We start from the raw sequence: 14140 nt of genomic DNA on the forward strand, positions 1-14140 counted from the left end.
AATGAATTAAAATAAGAATTAAAGTAAATTGAATATTGGGTAAGTCTATTAAACAAACTCTTAAAAAATATTGTAATCATTTTTAAACTACTATCTTTAGTCAATCTATTGATTTAAAAATATTTTTTAACGGTGATTCATAATTTTAAAACGCTTTTTAGCATACTTGAATATATAAAACTTTAGTTTAATACTCAAAAATGACTCTTAATATTATATAAATTAAGAACATTTAATAGGATTATGAATAGATAACTTAAATCAATAAATATACAAACTGTTGAGTTACACGCTCATCAGGTGTAGTACAACTGCAGTTATAGAAACTGAATGGCTTTAAAATGTTCACATTTATTCACAATATTCTAAGATTTGTAAGAACTCTTTGGAAATAAGAACAACTTTTCTAAAATGTTTAAGTTTCAAATTTCAGCTGATGACAGTAAACAACTTAGCTTTAGAAAAGTAAAAAAGATATGAAAGTCTTCAAGTGGTATTTGAAGTTGCTTTATTTTGTTTTAGGCAAAAAACTAACTCAAACTGTTTTAAATAATGACAATTTACAAATTAACAATGTTTTAGACATGGAATTTTAACAGGCGACAATACAACGAACAAGATTAGTTCAAGAAAACCATAGCAACGACAAAAAACAACAATGTCACTCTGAACTAGTTCCATAAAATTGTTGAACTTGATTTAGAGCATAATAAATGGATTATTTACTACAAATAAAAAAAAATTGTAATAAATATCCATCTTATAATACTAAAAACCACAGTTTAAATATGATCTTTGTACGTTACTTTTGTACTTTAAATATTTGCTCATTAAATGATGGCAGAAATTGTATAAAAAATTAAATTGAGAACAGAAAATCTTAAGACAGCCCAACAATAACTTACAAATATGATTTCAATATTGAACGAGATTGAAAACCTAAAAAGCTCAAAAATTATTAAAATAAAACTTCAAAGAGTATCCAAAATAATATACTGGTACAAAATAAATTGAATGGTTTTAAGATGTACAAAAAATTCAAAGCTTAATGTACAACGTATCTCCGACAACAATTGATACATTGTTAACACAAGACGAAAAGTTTTCAAAATCATAGAATAACACCTGAAAGATACAATAATGAATGCAAACAAAAATAAAACAAAGGTAGGAATAAAACTTGTACTGCAGAAATAAAAATGATTGATTTAAGAACAAGAGTCATTAATGTAACTAAAATAGATAACCAACAAATTTGTTGTGTGAAACAAAATCAACATATATACGGCAACACATATAAAGCAACCGAGAAAATAGTTTGTTAAAAATTTCAATCAACGCTACTTCGTAAATAGTTACAACTTTCAGGCATACAAAATCAAAAACTAATGATTTTTCTTTGATCCATTGAATTTTACTTTTTTAAGAAATAGGCAGAAATGTTAAAAGAAGATCAGCGATAAAAACCTTTCAGGGCAATAACTGTCTGAATTATGGAGATTAAATAATAAGTTTCAAGACTTTATCTTTTTTGATTTAATAAAACTCAAAGGTTTTTTTACCACACCAATTACATTTTGTTTTAATCTCAGCAAGGATTTGTGGACAAAATTTAAGTTAACTAAAAAGCTAAATGCAAAGAACATTGACAGAACTACATAAAGCCTAAATATAGCTGTACCTTACAGTTTTGAAACAAGTTTACCCTTGTGTTTACATCGATTAAAAGAGCAAGGAAAACAATTGAAGACTTTCAAAAAGTTTAGAGTAAATATACACGCATTAAAAACATACGAATTTGAGGATATGTGGACAAACTAAGACGTTTGTTATGAGAAATTGAAACTTAATTGGTAGTTAAGTGGAAAATATTTGCGCTTAAAAGAACATGCTTAATTACTTGGACTTGAAATAAAAGAGAACCCGTGGAAAAGTTTTTAAATAAGCCATAAGATTATTTTACAGTTACAACAACAAAACAATGAAGTGTCTAACTAAAAATATATCTAAATCATGAGTAAAACATGCTTTTCAATCTAAAAATCACTTTCAAACCAAAATTAATCGAAGTAGAATTAAACTAGGAAAAAATAGGTTTAACGTATAATAACGAATTTGACTAATAAACAAACTTTAGAATAAATTAAACCATCAATAAATTCAAGTAGATAAAACTATAAAAATTTTTAAACAAGCTCAAGTAATTGTACAGTAATAGCAATGAAACAGTAACTCAATCATGATCCTTTTTTGGTTGGTTCTTCGATTGACCCATAATTAAATCAAAACTAAAGAATATGAGGCTAAATAAATCATTGAGTAAAAAATATTTTTCAATCCAGGAACCACTTTTAAACCGAGATTTATCAGAGTATGTAGAATTAAATTATGAAATAATAAATTTAAAGTATAATAACAAATAAGACTTATAGATAAACATTAGTATAAATTCATAAGAAACCATACTAACATCTTTATACACAAACTTTTAAAAACTTCCACAGTAGTATCAATGAAACATTAACTAAAATATGATCTAATTTTGTTGAGAGGGTAGAAATAAAGCACTTTTTGAACTAATTCCGAGTTTTCAATACTTATCCAATGGAAAACGACCCTGTAACATTGGAAAAAAAACTACATTGTTTACAATGAATGCTACAACGAAGTAACTTATTTTAATGTTATCAACTTTATTGAAATATTTTCCAAAAATACAACTTAGACAAAACCATTGTGTATGAAATACAAAAGTACGTCAATTGAACGCTAAATGCTTATTGAAGTTGGTTCATTTGAAACTAAAATCACTAATAAGTAATTTGTATGGTAAGCAATTCGTTTAAACAAGTATGTTGCAGACATTTAAAAACAAGATTTAGGGAACATTTGCCTAATTCAATTGAACTTTATAATCGTAATAAACAGACTTTTTTAGTAAAATCATATGTAAAGTAAATAGTCTAAGTAGATAAGGTCAAAGTAGGATTATTTTTAGTTATGAAGTAAAATAAAAGGAAAACAATATTAAACTCGTAAACAACTGCTTCGCTTAAATTAAGTATAAACACATGCATAGATTTCTAATAACCTAACGTTTAATTGCATCCAAAATCAAACCAACCAAACATTTCTACAGATCATTAATAATAAACAAAAATAAGTGTAATAAAATACAAATAACAATGCAATAACTAAGAAAAAACTAAAACGTGAATGGTTTATAATGATACATTAAAGCATACACTATTAAAATTTAGAGAGAAATACCATACTTAATGAGGCTATATGATGACGTAATATTAATGTAAATGACAAGGAGAATAACCAATTGAAACTTTTAAACTTTATTAAGAAAACAATGTTTTCACTCGTTTGAACGAGATCAGGCAAAAAATATTACTAGTTTATAACATATATGTTAAAATACAAGAATTTTATTGAAAAACATGGTATCCATTATTTATTATGCATATGTTAGTAATGCCTGCATTATGTGATACGTATATACTTCGCTAGTAAAGTACAAAACAACTTAAAATTAATCAATATCTGATATTTACTATGTGTCAACTTGTGTTAACATAAAAATGTAATTTATAACAAATGAGACTACCCAAAATGATGACGTAATAATCATGAATAATTAAAAATACCAAAATTTCATGAAAAAAAACAGTAATTTGTTTGTTAGACTTTTAAAAGTGGCAACGTTTTATGAATACAAATTAAGGTGTAAATATAAATTTTTATGAAGGAGACCAAAAAAGCTATTTGGAAAATTTTAGCTCAGTGTCTATTTAAGTAACAGTTAAATTTTTCAACGATGTATTATGCTTGATAATAGTAACGACTACAGTGAACAACTTGAATATTTTGTGGCTTAGATACTGGTTGTAAAAAACTAGCAAAAAAAACATGAGTAATTTGTACGGGCTTAATCTCTTTTATACAACGTTAGAGTGAAATTAGTCTGTCATATCATATAACTTAACTTCTAGGTAATTATTAAGTCTTAACTTAGCTGATTAAAACTTAAACATAAATTCACTTTGTGCATGGTTATTGTAATAAGTTAATATTGTAATGTTTCATAAATGTTAGCACAACTATGTTTGTATGGTTCCATAGTAAGAGCAAGCTATACAACAAATTAGTTAGTACTTCAGTCGGAAAGCAAGTTTAATCTAATAACTTTATTGTAATACTTAATAAGTATTTTGACCAGTAGGATGTAGCTAAAATTTAAGGCTTTTACCTACTTAAAAAAATTAAACAAGAAAATTTATAAATTACTTTTAAATTCCACACTTGTGAAGAAACAAAAATTTGTAAAAAAACGTAAAAGAATCGCCACGTAACTTACTAAGAAAACAAAATTGAGTGATCTAATGTTAAACTTAGCCAAAGAAGTAAAAATTTAAAGCAAAAACATAAAATCCAAATTAAGAATTTAAAGTAATACTTCGCAAGCATAAATAACAAACAAGGCAACTAGTAACAAAAATAATAAAGCATTAAAACTAGTTTTGAAACACGTTATGAAGTTGAATCATTGGAAAAATACTGTTACATCCGTAATCATCTGGTTTGATAAAATTAAATATAAGCACAGATTAATAAAAATCTAACTTATGTTCTTGCCTGAACAAAGAAAAACATGACACATAGAATTTTTTGAGGTGTATTCGAATAGTTTAGGGTTGCTTACACTGAATGAAGCAGAAAATGACTGAGTTAGTTTCGTAAACCGGTGAAACAACAGTATTAAATAAAACGTAAAGTTAGAAGCCCATTAAAATTTGAATTGTTTTTACTTATTTTATAGCAGATTGAAAACTGAGAATACAATTACTCTAATGAAGTCAATCTTCAAGCCTTGTGGTTTGAAAAACTAGTAGAGAATATTCGATAAACTAAGACAAAAAATGCAATGAAAATCTATTCAGCTTTTTCTTAAATTTAATCTACTAACTTTAGAAGTAGAATTGAATAAGAACAGCAAAACAGAAATGCAATAACATTTTAGACTTATAAACAAATGCTATTGATCTAAAAGAGAAACCGTAGAAAATGTTATTTAAACTAACTTTTAATTGACGAAGTTGGATCTAATCTTAATCTTGTTGAGAATAGGGTATGTTTAATCACGAATAAGACATCATTTACAACAATACCAGAAGTTTTGTTGTATTCTAAACCAATATATAATAATTATATTAATTGTAATGATGCTACAGCGTAAATAGTGACAAAGTTGGAGAAAATTTACGAACCAGTGTTGCCATAACTGAATACTTTTTAAACGGTACAATAAAGGAATGTATAATTTTTTTTTTTTTTTATCAAAAACTGAAATCTCATGTTCGTTCAATTAATTGGTAAATTAAGCAGTTTGTTTAAACACGTATGTTGCAAGTGTATTTCAAAAAATTCGAGAACCAATTAACGTTTGCCTAATTTAATATTATACTGCTGACAAACAGAAAAATATCAATAATCGAAAAAGCAAAGAAAAATAACGGAGAAATATAGTTAACTTTCATAACTGTGAAGATAAACACAGAATTTAAGAAATTGTCGAATTCAACAGTTTTGATTTCATATAAATCAAAATTCAAATTCTCAAAGACCTTTATTTTCTTATTATTGAAAATTTGATTCAGTTAATTTTGATTGACCTGTTAATAAACTAAAAAAGCATAAGGCAGAACTACATGAATGCCGCACTACAGTTTAGAGAAACTGTTACCCTTCTTTTCTAAATAGACAAAATGTCTTCATTTTTTAAAAAGCATGAATAGTATTGCAGTTAAACAAGAAGAATAAAGATTACATAATAAATACATACAAAGAGTAATAATTGAAATAAATATACTAAGGACAAAGAGATTTATTGTTTTTCAAATTCATTGACAGCAAGTTTACGTTGTCAAATAAAAGTACCACTAAGATAATGTACGGTATACAAAACCTCATAAAGAAAAATAAGAACTTACGCTTAAATAACGATATTTAAAGCTACAAAAATTTATGTTAATAAGTTTCTAAGACATCAAAGCTAGTTAGTTACTAAACTGGCATAATGGTAATTGATTGAAAAAAAGTATAAAGCTGGTAATCGTTTAATCGATTTATTACTACTTGGTTTACTTGAAAATAAAAACAAAGTCAGTTTGAAATTAATTGGATACAGATCGATAAAACAGAATATAGAGGAAGGTAGGGATGTATTACTGAAAAGAAACAGCTTATCCGTTCAAGTTTTATGTTTAATAAACACTTTTTATTGAAAACTTTGAATATAATCTAATAAACCACCATAATCAAAGATATTAGCCGCAGTTTGAACAAGCTTTAATCATATGTAATTACTCAGAAAAAACAAAAAAAAGGGTTCCCTAATGGAGCACTAACATCCTAGATAAACTTGGTAGTTTAGACTTAAATGGTGATCTTGAAATCAAGATAAAAAGTATTAAATCATAACTTAAAATACTATCTTAAGCTTGTTGTGGATCATGCATAGATAGTTAGTGATAGCACTGTCTGCATTAAACAAAATTTAAGTTTTGTTTCCAATAAAGCACAATTATCTAATACTTTTAATGTACTTATTACTATAGTTAAAAAGAAAAATAGTAAGATGACTTTTTTTGAGACTACTGGATTATGACGTAATAATAAGAAACAAAAAAAAATATAAAAATCTTAACAAAATTAAATGAAAAACTATGGACAAAAACAGTATTTTGGTAGTGTTTAATTTAAAAGATGGCCAAACTTTATTTATACAAATTAAGACGTTAATACTTACTTATGTAAATGGAAAACTTTTGCTTAGTTTCTCTTTAAGTGATATACATACAGTATTGCAAAGATACTACTTACAAAGTATATGGATTTGTACTTTTAACAATGCAATGTATTACTTATAATAAAATCATTTTCTTTCTTTTTTAAAACTAATGAATCTTAAAACTCATTAAGTAATCTACTAACGCTCAGGAGTAAATTGTACAGGCTTTATCTGTTACCTTAAATACAACGTGAGGGGTAGCTATTATAGAAAATAATTTAACTTTCAAAATGGTGAAAATAAAGTTTAGTTGTAGTACTACTAACACATTTGCTCGTACATCCAAGTCATAACTAAAAGGGGTGCCGACCAGCAGAGTAACCGGGCCTAAAGGACAAGAATTAAAAAAAAACTAAGGGCAGGCCGGGAGATGACAGGTGCGAAGCACCGTGTCATCGACTGGCCGTAGCCCTTTGTTTTTTTTTAATTCTTGTCCGCTACCTTAACACTTACTAATCAAACTCATCAATATAAAACCACTCAGTCATAATTGAAAAACTATAACTGATATTACCGTCAGGCCTTTAATGGTTACACATCAATAAGTTAGATCATATAAGCTCAAGGTTGGTAAAAGATAACAGATAAAGACCGTACAAATATAAAAACATATACTTGTTTGGCAGTTACGCTACTCACGGTCCATTTGACAGAAAAAGGTGGCCTTCAAGAAAAAAGGCCGTGAAGAAAAAGGGAGAAGGAAAAAGTGAAAATTTTTTCGCCGGCGGAGCCGGCGAAATGCCTTGAAAAAATTATTTTAAATAATCTTCATCAAAAAATTTCCCAACAATTTTCGGTTTTGGGGATTCCCCATTTTTGAAAAAATGGGTGGCGGTCCCTAAAAATTCAGAGCGTACCTTATGCAGGTGCGTACTTCATAAAAAACCTCTTAAATTATTAATGCTTTATTAAAAACTTAGTGCGTACCTTATGCGGATGCGTACTTCTTAAATAATGCCTTTAGTTGCAACAGAAAATGTGCTGTTAAAATATAGTGCGTACCTTATGCGAGTGCGTACTTCTTAAATAATACCTTTAGTTGCAACAGAAAATGTGCTGTTAAAAATTAGTGCGTACCTTATGCGGGTGCGTACTTCTTAGAATGTGCACCTTTTACATTTTTAAGTTACATAAAATTACATTTTTAAGTTATGATTTAGATCCTAAATTAAATGAAATATAGTTTCAGACATTACACCACCCTAGTTTATTACCTAATGTTTTACAAATACATAGAAAACAGTTCATCAGTAGATAAATGTACTTTTTAATGACAGAAAATGTACCAAGTAAAAATAGTAAGTTTAATATGAGTCTAAATATGTACATTGACAAATCTATTTATATGATTGAATTGCTTTCTATGTATATTCAAACAATAGTCACTTAACTTGCTTATGTAAATTGATCTTAATAAGTAACCTTTTCAAAACAGTATAAACTTAAATTGATCAAAACTTAATCAACACTTGAAATGAAAAAATTGTTTGATTTATATATTTTTATCAATGATTATATTTAAATTGTCACACAGTGTTTATAGCTTTATTTAAATTCAATTTTATACTGTTCCTACTACAAGATATCATTTTACTTTTCATGTAACTTTACTTATTAATAATCAATCTATTAAAAACATATGCTTTTCATTCACTGTTACTACCATTACTGACTGGTGTATTTTGATTAACTTTATATTTTTACTACTAGACTTAAAATTAGACTGCATTAATAATTGAATTCAGACAGCTTATTAAGTTTACATGTAAACTAAAGGTGTTTGCTGTTTTTAATTTATCAATACATTGTTACAAACTAAAACAATTAAACCATACTACTCTATGTGACTGATTTTTCTGTTAATCATTTCAAAATTTGGCATCTTAAGTACTCATCATATAAAACCTTTATGTCTGTATTAACCTGATATAAAAAAAAAAAATTATACTATTCCCAAAATTTTGTCTTAACAAAAGTACATTGAGTTTTTAACTATATTTAGTGTTGTTCCATTAGCATTAAACCTTCTTATCTTTAAAGAAACGATCTATCTTTGACACATACACAGAAAACAGTACAGCAAGTTATTGAAAAAAGTTTGTTAGTGCATTCATATGAACAAAAGAAATTGTTGATAGATAAAAGATTAGAAAGAAGTAAGTAATAGAAGAACAAAAAAATTAAAACAAAAGTAAAAATAAACCTCATACACATATGCACTAATAACCTTTTAACTTTGCTTGCTGTGAACTGCTTTGTAAATGTATGAATGCAAACTTAAAATTTGGAACATTTTTCCATTTTGTTTACTAAAAAACCTAGTCCTGATATGGTTTAATTCTATTAATTTGTAAAAAATTTAATTAGCTTTTGAAACTAATACAAATAATACAATTTTGTTTTAAATGCTACTTATCTTACATGCACACTTTAAGAAGTACTTCTTACAAAATATATCATTAATCTAATAATATTTAAATTACATTAATACAATTTATTCAACTTTATTATATATAAACTTCTACACTTAGCTTGCTGTCTGTTTGGGCTTCATTCATGAATACAGTGCTTTTTTGCACAAGCTTATAAAATTTACCACAATGTTTTTAATGATTTTATTTATATTTGAGTCTTGTTTAAGTTTTCTTTAAAGGTAGCTTAGAAATCTTAGCAGAATGAAGCCCAACAAGACAAATATATGTTAATGGTATAAAACAAAGTTACAGTTCTATGAGTAGAAAGTGCTAGTCTGAATTTGTGCAAAATTCAATTAATATCTAAAGCTTAATGTTGTTCAAGTATTTAAAATTTTAATAGTAACAAAAGGGCTCAACAATTAATAAGTAGAAAATATAGAATCTTAAGACAAAACATCATGGTTTATTTAAAATATCTAAAAAACTTAACTTTCTTATATTCAACTAGTCTGACTGGTTACCCTGGCAAAAAATACTAAGTTTATCTATTATTCATCATACACATAAAACAATTACAACTGTATTAAATTACTAGGTTATAACATTACACTAGGGAGGCATTTTTGTACAGATATTTTTAATATCTTTTTATTTAAAAATTAATTTTTCACTAACTTTTTTTATACATTTAATCATTTTTTAAGCTATGTTACGATTTGATTTCAAATTAGTTTTGAATAAACGTCTTGTTTTTGTAGAGCGTTAAATAAAGTTTCTTCGTACACATGGTCGTAGTACCAATTATTTTAACAGCTGTTTTTGTCTATCAACAAACAATATCTACCCGAAAACTAAAACTATATTAAAATAACTTTGGTTTATAATCCAAATTACAGTTTATTAGTGTTTAAGCGAATTAGTATAAAAATAAAATTTTAAAAAATGTTTTATCAGTTTTTCTTTTGTATTTTCCAAGCTTGGCCCTTTGTAGCGTACATTGAATTTTTTTAAAGTTTTGTTTTATTTTAAGCTTGTCCGGCTTCTGCAGCTGCCGGAGAGTAACTTCCTTGCCTGTAAAAATAAAACGTTATTGAAAAAAAATAAACTGAAAACTAGAGTTTTTAAGAACTTCGTTTATGTGCAAACCCTAGCTAAAAACTTCAATACAAAAAAATGCACAAAGATATAGTTGTATAAATAGATAGAAAATACGTTGTAAGCCACATTTACCATCATGAAAGCCTTTAGCTAAACAATGATAATAGTTTGCTTTAAAAGATTTTAAAACTCTAAGCTTCTTTTATTCGACAAATATTCTTGTTTGTACATTTACAAGTAATACTTACAACGTCTTATTGGTTACAAACAACTCAATTTGTAGCTTTTACTCATAACGTCACAGAAAAAACAAAATAAAATTTGTAAACAAAACGTAATAAAAGTAAAAAATTCACTATATAGCTTTGATATTAAACATTACAGATATGAAACAATAAACAATTATTAATAACAAACGTGTATATATTTACATACAAATAAACTCACTTTGTAGCTTTTATGTATGACATCACAGACAACGCGACAATGGCGACCAATAGAGCGACAGCAAGCGCGATCAGCAACCAACCACTAGGTGGACCAACTGTTGACGGCTCCCTAAATCCTGTGAATTTATTTGATTGTTACTTTTTGTAATTATAAATTGTCAAACATTACCTAAAAAAATTGTAGTACTAGTTTAACTATCATTCTTTTTTGTTGATAATAACTAGTTGTTATTCGATTAACTTTAAAGGAAAAAACTAAAATTTTTTTTCTATATGTTTAGTAGAAAAGTTGTTTCACATTGTTTATTTCATTCTAACTATTTCCTTATCACAGAAAAGTTAAGGTCCGTATACTCACTACCATTTAAAATAAAGAAAAAAGTAGATAACTAATACAATAATTTTCTTCTATGGCAAAAAAACAGTTTTACGTAAATTAGTAACCATTAAATGAAACAAAACAAACAGTTATTTTATTCATAACTTTCAACTACTTTGTGTACAAACCAACAAATTAGTTTACTGCTTTACATCTGCACGTATTTAAAACGTTAAAAATTGTAAAAAAACACACACGAAACGTATTAAACAATATTTTTTTTTAATAAAACAAACTCACTAGTAGTGACGTCAGCTGTCGTGTTAAACTGTTGAGTGGTTATTTCAGGAACTGTGGTGGCCTCAGGTGTCGTAACTGGTATGGTTGGCTCGACTTCAGTCCAAGGTGGTAGGACTGTCGGAAAAACAAGCAATTAGAAAAAGTTAAACAAAGCTTTTGTACAGAGAGAAACTTAAATTAAACAGTTTTTTGTTGTATATTTTTTGAATAAATCTATAACCTTAGTACTTCCAAAAATTGTTCCACAAATTCTAAGTTGAACCAAAAAGTGTAAAACCAATCGTTTTAAAATTATGTTTTTCTGATAAACAACTAAAACTATCATTTTAAATACGACAATAATTAATTGTTCTTTATGTTGTTTTGTTCACAATTCACCGTATATCTGAGTGTCGCACAGTTCGATCGTGTCACCGATTTCCGCGCCCGCCCCCGCCGCCGTCTTCACTTTCCGCATGAGCGCCTTCGCCTCCTGGTGGTGGTTCCTTCTCGACACAATCTTCAGCAGCACTTCCTCGCTCGATCTCAAAGCCGTTCTGTAGCTCACGAGCGATCTCATCGATCCGGATCCCTCGCCGGATCCTTCCCCGGATCCTGGTTGAATGTCGAATGTTATTAATTTAAACGATGTTGTAAACATAACTATGTTTTAGATAGTAGATGTTATGGAAGGAAAATTGTTTGCAGGCTGTTGCGTGTATTATTAGTTTTATCACAGTTTTGTTATTAAACTGCAGGAGTATTTTTTATTTGACGAAAGTGAGACTTGTGAATACTCTTAAGTTTTCGCTGTGTATTCAACAACTTTAAAATAAAGTTAAAGAAAATAATTGTTTAAACTTTTTCATGTTTAAACAACCACGTTTATTGGAATAAAAATGAACTTCGAATTTTTGTAGAAAATATGGAAAACAAACCTCCTCTATCGACGTGTTCGCACGAACTCATGGTGAGATCGCAGTAGAGTTTGATGAAGCCCGCCCACTCGTCGTAATAATGATCGTACACTTCGACGCTTTCAACGTCCAACACCAATCTCAACCTTTCCAACGATTCCAGCAAGTCCGTTTCTGTGGAAAGTAATTAAATGTAGCTTGAAAGTTTTTGAAAAAACATGCAACAAACATGCTTAAGTTTGCATAGCTTATAAACGTTCTCGAAAGTTTTTTTACTAAAAAAGTCTTTTACTTTAAATAATTGAAAATATTTTGCGTAATCACCGATTTAAAACATATTCGTAGCTTTATCAACAACGCAAGTTAAGTATGAAACTTGTAGTTTCAAAATCAAACCGTTCTCGTATCTGATGTTGATCCTCGAGTACAGGACCCTCTTTTCTCCCAGCGTCAGGTTGGGGAAGGTTTCGTTCTCAGGTGTGACGTCACCGGAACCCTCACCTGATCCTGAATATCCTGAAAACACTTCGGATGATCCCTGCAGCTTCGACACGATCTCATCGGCAGTGTCTTCCAATGCGGCCGATACTGGAAAAAAAAATTCTGCAACTATAATCTGATTTCGTTGTTTAAACAAAAGAATAGTTTTTGAGTTATTTTTTTAAGTCAAACAAATTTTTGAAATTTTCATGTACGTTTTGTTAGTTGTTTACATTGTTAACAGTTTAAAAGTTTTCATCTGTGAATTTTAAATTATACATCATTTTTCTAATACTACGTTAGAGTTAATACGAATACTTGAATATATTTAAAAATTTTCAATTAGTTAAAAGTTTATTTTTTATGTGGTGTACGAACTTTTCAAGTTTTAGTCTCATACTGGAATGGTCGTAACGTAACTTTTAACTAAATGGCTCGTTGTAAGCGTACTGAATTACCATTCCTTGCTGAAGAAATTTAAAGATTATTAAAAAGTTCAAATTAAATGTGCTTAATGTATTTTGAATGAATCTCGTTTTTAATTTAACTTATGTTTTTTTGGTGCTTGATTGTTGTCTTTTTGTTAAGTGTTAAAGGGGTGTTGCAGATTGACATCAATCAAAAAAGTAGTATAAATAAAGAAGCTAATTTTTCAGAAAAAAATTATTTTGAATCAAACATATAATATATTTTTACATATTTAAAACATATTATAATAATATATTTTTGATCGTTGAGCTTCTCGTAATTCGTTTATTTTGAGGTTTAAATTCAACTTTTTATTTATCATGATTAATTTATTTTTATCTAAAAATGTCCTTTATACAATTTAGATGAATCCCCTTTGTAATTTGATTTTAATTTCAAGTATATTTTGTGACACTTGATTATGGAGCATCTCGTAATTCGTTTAAGTTGAGGTTTAAATTAAACTTTATATTTAAAATGATTAGCTTATTTTATGAATTTTTTTATTTTTCTATCATTAACTGTTCTTAAAATAAAGTTTAAAGTTTAAATTCTTTATATTGAATAGAACAACTTTTTGAGAAGTATGATACTATTTGCTTGCTTTCATAAAACTTACTCATTACAAAAAAATAACTAAGTCCTGAAAATAAATAAGTCCTGATATTGTTTTTGCTTCGATAGTCCAAAAGTCGAGTTAGTTTATAATGAATTATTTTTTTAAATTATTTACGCTTAATAATAATTAAAAGAAAACAATTTGGTTTCGAACAAATAATAACAATCGCTAGTCACGCTAGTTGACGCACTTTTCTTAATGCTATGTAGAGTTAACTATTCACGCCGGGTATCAT

Source organism: Thalia democratica, chromosome 4 (assembly GCF_965202585.1).
Source record: "Thalia democratica chromosome 4, ktThaDemo2.hap1.1, whole genome shotgun sequence".
NCBI classification, from domain to species: Eukaryota; Metazoa; Chordata; class Thaliacea; order Salpida; family Salpidae; genus Thalia; species Thalia democratica.